Raw genomic sequence first — 6173 nt, forward strand, 5'->3', positions numbered from 1 at the left:
TGAATGGATATAATTATAAAAGTGAGAGATTGTGTAAGGAGCAAACACTAAGAAGTTTTTAACATTGTCCAACTTTTTGCCCTAAGAGGACAACTGCTAAAATATCAATAGTATTACAAAGAAAGAAATGTTTTGACAAGAAATTCACTCAACCTCTCTATAGTCTTTTATATTATAAGACCAAAAAGTAAAATGACGTTCTCTTTCTTACAATTTTAAATTCAATATCTTATTCATTTGTATAGAGATAAGATAATTATCTAATCTTGATGGGATTTGAACTTATCATATTTGTTAATAGATATGAGATATGAATGAAATATAGTGTGTGCTAAGTTTTGTTGTCCTTGTAGCTTGTTAGTACAGAGTGACATATCATCTTTATGATACCGTTTTATATGTTTGATTAATGAAAAGTTTTATTACATAATTGTCTTTAGAGAATTTAGAATACCATTTTGAAAACTCTTCATCTCTTTGTACACATATAGTAGAAATTATCCCTAATAGAACTATCGATGGCCAAGTCGGGTTGGTTTTAGCTCAACCCATGCTCTGCACAGCCCAACCCATTGTGTAATCAGGTCATGTTGGGCCAAGGCCCACTACAGATTAAACTGACCCATCATAAATTGAAGACCCATGACATGACCCACACTTTAGCAAACTGTGTCGTGTCATTCCCTTAATGGGCTAGCCTTTGTGTTTTTTACAGGTCAACTTACTAAATTATATTTTTACTTATTAATTAATTTTAATTTTTAAATGTTTTTAGTGGGATCTAATGCGACTTACTATTGGAATGAGTTATGCTCATATAAGTCGTGTCCAAAAAAAGGGTTTGGGCTTGGCGTGCTTAACATGTCTAGTCCCTAATATAGTATTAGTATGTGATCAAAATAAATAATTAAATTACTTTTCTCATCTAGGTAGACCTTATCATGTATTCATATCTGTCCCGGCTCTCACCATTGATCAGAAGATTTTTGTTATTGTGAGCGTCTACTTGGACAACATGTAGGTCGTTGAAGGCATTTTGCTTTTGTTGAAGCTTTATCAGGTTCATTTGTCCTGAAAATTAACACTTTCCTGAGCCTTTGTTGTCTATTTCAATACAATCTTAGCTTGAAACAGAAATTTTACGCAATCACTATGCTGTTAGTTCCTATATTAGCAGCTAATGTGCGATCAAGGACACATTTTATATCATCAATGAAAGAGGCAAAAGTTATTTTCTACTATAGCTGTAACCTGGGACCAACATCACATAATTTTGGTTTTCTGCGTGGCAGACATTAGTAGAGAAGCTGCTATTGCTTCAAATCTTAGTAGGAGACGTGAAGCCCTTTTTTATCTGGTTTGGTTGAATATGGAGATAAGATTAATGTAATTGCTCCAGCCGACATTTTGAAACAAATCTTCAAATACCATCTTTCAAGGCTCGATTATCAAGAGCAGTTCATCGTGTTGGCAAGACTCTTGTTCTGAATACTGGGTATGTATCTTTTTTGGCTTCTTTTGTTGGTCATCACTTTTCAGAGTTTAACATCTTAAATTATCGCAAAGTGCAGGTCTGATGTTGAAGGAGAGAAGCTGCTTACAGGACATAGCAGTCAATCAAAATGTGCAGATAATCTTTATTTTTTAACTTTGCAATGCATTCAGTTAGGACGGAGGCTTGTGATTGTCCACCAACTCATCATTATCCATGTGAGATAAAGTGATGACGTTGCTCAGAAGCATGAATTTGTACATTGTACGGAGTATCCACTGGTCAAACAGGATAGCTACGTTTGGGAAAGTATAAAGGAAACGAGAAGTAAAGGCCATGATCCTGTTAAAAAGGCTTCACATGTTGGTGAAAAACATAGGAGAGTTGGTAATGATGGATATTTAAGGGTTTTGTTTTGGAAATTGCACTATTTCCGCATGTTACTGCCTAGTGATTTGCTTTTGTTCAGTCAAGAAAAATATGCTGCTGTGAGCTTGCATTTATGGGATATCACAAGACAGGCTGTAGCTTCATATTTTCAACATGATTCAATGGTTTCCATCCACGTCATCCCTCTTGGCAGGTTACTCCTTTGACGTGGCTTGAAGCCTGGCTTGACAATGTCATGGCAAGTGTCACTGAGTTGGCAATATGTTATCGTGAAAATGGTGTTGTTCAGGGTTATGAGCTTCTGAAAACAGATGACATGTTTTTGTTATAAGGCATATCTGAAGATGGTACTCCTGCTTTTCATCCTCATGTTGTCCAGCAAAATGGACTTACAGTTTTGAGGTTACTTCAAGAAAACTGCAAGTAAGATCCTGATGCATATAAGGTACTGTTCTCTTTTGTTTTTACATGAACGGCCATGTTTTTCCTTTAATGTTACAGAACTTTGTTTTTGTTATCTGACGTCGTATTTGACAGCTTCACATGCAAAAGTGCTGGCGAAGATGTAATTCAAATTTTCGATCTTTCTGTTCTCCTCAAGAACCACATTTTTTCTGGTGCTTGTGGAGATCACAGCTCAAGCTCTATTCCTCTGATTCACAGAGGAAGAAGTGATTCATTATTTTCTTTGGGAACAACTCTCTCATAATGTGTTGCTCACAGACTTCTGCTTTCAATGGTGTGGAACAATTATGACTATTTTGTTACGCACACAGTAAAGAAGCCAAGCATCAAGCCCACAGCAGGAATGTAACAATAGTTTAGGTGTGTCCAGCCAAGCTCAAGTATTACAACAGTCCAAGTTTTAAACTCACCTCTTGAATATGTCAATAAGTGGAGCTTTAGAAAGTTGGGTTCTCGGGATATTCGCAAAAGCCTAAGGTGGTTAATTGTTGGCCTTGTTGGGGGGCAACATTTATTATATAGTTAGCCTTTTAAGCCTACATAAAGGGTCATTGGACAGCCAAATGTATCAAACAAATCAAGCAATACAAAATATTTTTTCAGTAGTTCAACTCTCTCGTAGCCTTTGTCTAATCTATCTTTCAGTGTTCTTGATTATGCTTCTACCACTTTCATTTTACAATAATTTTCCAACTGACTTACCCCAAAAAAAAAAAAAAAATCTTTCAGTTGCTTTAGAGTAACATTCCGGTCATGAGGCTGACTTATTGAGAATTTCAACTAAGTGCCGTACAGGTGCGCCGTTGAGACAATCAGCCTGTGACACTCCTCGTCGCTTAGGAGTTGTTATCATCCACCTATCTCTTCTGGGCTAAGGCCAATTCCATAGGACAAGGGGTACAGAAATATCAATACACGCAGAAAGCAAACCTTCTACCAGGGAGTTAAGAATGTCTTCAGAGGTAGACAAAGAAGTCCGAAGGCTGAAGAGGAAGTTGAGTCAATATAACCAAAATTGCCCTTCATGTTCCTTGGTAAATTGCAGCTGCCAGAGTCATAGGCTAGCAGCAGAAGCAGTGGCGGACTTAAAGATTTTTGCTAGGGGACCTCTGAGCTCTGATATTGTTTGTTAATTAATTAGTGAAAACTTTTTAAAAATTATGGCTATTAAAATCAAAATTCAATCATTTGGATTAACGATCTATATATCCTTTGTGTACTGATTAAAAAATCAATTAGAACATTATACCTGAAATTTTGTATATCTGAATGTCAATTATTTAAAGGTAAAGCAAAGCACAATTTTCCACTTTGATAAATTCTGAAAGCTTTAAAGGATTTCTAGTTGTAAATTGTATGGAAACTTGGGTAATATGATGTATGTAGGCTAGAGGGTTCTATGGTTGGAAATGTTGAACACAGCCTCACAGCTGCACTAAGTTGTTAAGAAGAAGCTAGGAAGGCATTGGGTGGACTTCCTACTGTTTCAGGAGAACTGCAACAACATCTGTTCTTTCTTATAGAAGATCTAGGAAAGAATTGAGGAAGCATGAGATATCAGCCAGTGATGTAATTAGAAAGGCGCTATCAGTGTACGAATCAATGGGAGATCTTCGCAAACAAGAGGTTGCATATGCTTATTTTCAACTTGCTTTCTACCAAAGGGATTGCTGTCTGAAGTTTTGGAGGCAGATCGTGAGAAAAATAACTTGCGTAAGGGGGAAAACAGCATTTTCCAGAGGGTAAAGCAATATGCTTCCGTGGCTGAGGAGAACTGGCAGAAATCTATGGACTTTTTCTGTACCTGATATTCTAATAGACAGATCAGCTCATTCATTTAGACTTATTCGCTCTTCACACGCAATTGCAGTATGCGCCATCTTCTGTAAAATGTTGTTACAGTGCCTTTGGAATGTGCCACTATTTGGCTCGTTTAACTCTCTTTAAACCAATTCAAACTTAGTTTGGTTTAAAAAGAGTTAAGTTTGAATTAATTTTAGTTTTTAATCAAATTAAAATCAATCAAAACGATATCGTTTTGATATATATTAGTTAAAATAATATAATTTCAACCAATTCGATTTGAATTTCTTTAAGTTTGCGAATTTAAAAAATCAAACACTTTTCAAACTTAAGTTTGAGTTTAACAATATAAAATTTTTAAAGTCAAACTCGAGTTCGAATCCACTACACCAGCTGCTGTCACTCACATGACCAACTTTCCACCACTGCGGTGATAACCACCTGCCCCCACACACCCACCACACCGCCCTGCTACCACCGTAACCACCACTGGTTGCAGCCACTGATATAACCAACCTTTCACCACCATAGCCACTGTCACCTGTAGCCATGAACCCACCACCTTTCTGCCACCATGACTGTGACCATCTGTTATCACCCATGTGACCAACCTTTCACCCATTGATTTATAGAAAAGAAGGAATATTAGGTTAATAAATGTTTTGAGGTTAAATAATTCTTGAAAAATTTGATAGTTTAATTAAGGATGAGATGCTCACGAAAGAACAAAGAATAGTCAAATATCAAAGAAATTCTAAGGTTAAATCCCATTATAATTTATACAATAATATTATGTGTATATATTTTTTATATATAATTTGGACACATAAATGATATGTCGTCATATTATTAGGTTTTACTTTATTATTAATTTAAAATTATTTAATCATATAATAATATATCATCTATGTACTCGATTATATAATGATATATTATCTATGTACTTAAATTATACATAAAAAAAACATATATATATAATTTTATTGTAATTTATAATATGACCAAGATCATTTCTGATGGAAAAGACTTGAAAAATAGTAATTCAATAAAACTATATGAAAAAATAATAAGTATAATTTTATATATAAATAATAATATGTCACCATATGATTAAGTGGTTTTGAATTAAAAATAAAATAATATCTAATTATATAGTAATTTATTATCATTTTTATATAAATTTATATTTATTATTTATGTATATAGTACTACTCATAACAATTTCACCATCAATAAATTAAGAAATAATAAAACATTCATCAACAAATCTGACTGAACATTTTAAACATAATAATTTAACTCTTAAACAAATTTAAAAACTCATAAACCAATTCATAAAATCTTTTAGAAACCCTAATTGTGGTCATCGCTCCTTTGAAAATTATTATATTCATCTCATATATTTTTAAAAAAATACTATTATCACCCTAACAGCTTATAATATAATTTTTATATCATCAATTTGTTATTCAGTTTAGTTCTTTAAAGGTGTTATTACAAATTTTTAAACTATTATAGGACATACTGAAAATTTTAAAAATTTCTATTACACCCAAACTTTTTTTATATTTCCAAAAAGCCTTTAGATCTTTCATTAACACCCTAATATTTTTAAAAATTAAAACATACCCTTAAATATATGATTATATGTCATTAACACAATTATCTAAACTTTTACTAAGTATAAAACTATTATCACTTGTCATCACCTTCAATTTAAATTATATGATAATTTTAAAAAATAAAATAGTAATTTTAATTTTATCATTTTGTCTAACTTTTTTATGCATAATTAAATTTATCTAGAGATAGAAAAATATTTTAGGTGGGAAATTGTAATTTTGCTCTATTTCTAAAATATACAAATAGTTTTTTTTTAAACCATATGAGTCTCTATCCCTACTCATAACGAGAGATTAAAAAGACTAAAGTAACCCTAATCCCAAGACGGTTGAGGGTCCACCGAGGCACCAAACATTGGTAATTTTGTATCCTTCCTTTTAAAATCAATGAACGGACAAAA

At 33.1% G+C, this 6173-nt stretch overlaps 1 pseudogene; it reads left to right on the top strand.

Moving 5' to 3' along the window:
- Window positions 1-518: 518 nt before the first annotated feature.
- On the top strand, window positions 519-3480 carry LOC123203471 (annotated as a pseudogene).
- The last annotated feature ends 2693 nt before the right edge of the window (window positions 3481-6173 follow it).

This window comes from Mangifera indica, chromosome 19, assembly GCF_011075055.1.
Source record: "Mangifera indica cultivar Alphonso chromosome 19, CATAS_Mindica_2.1, whole genome shotgun sequence".
Lineage (NCBI taxonomy): Eukaryota > Viridiplantae > Streptophyta > Magnoliopsida > Sapindales > Anacardiaceae > Mangifera > Mangifera indica.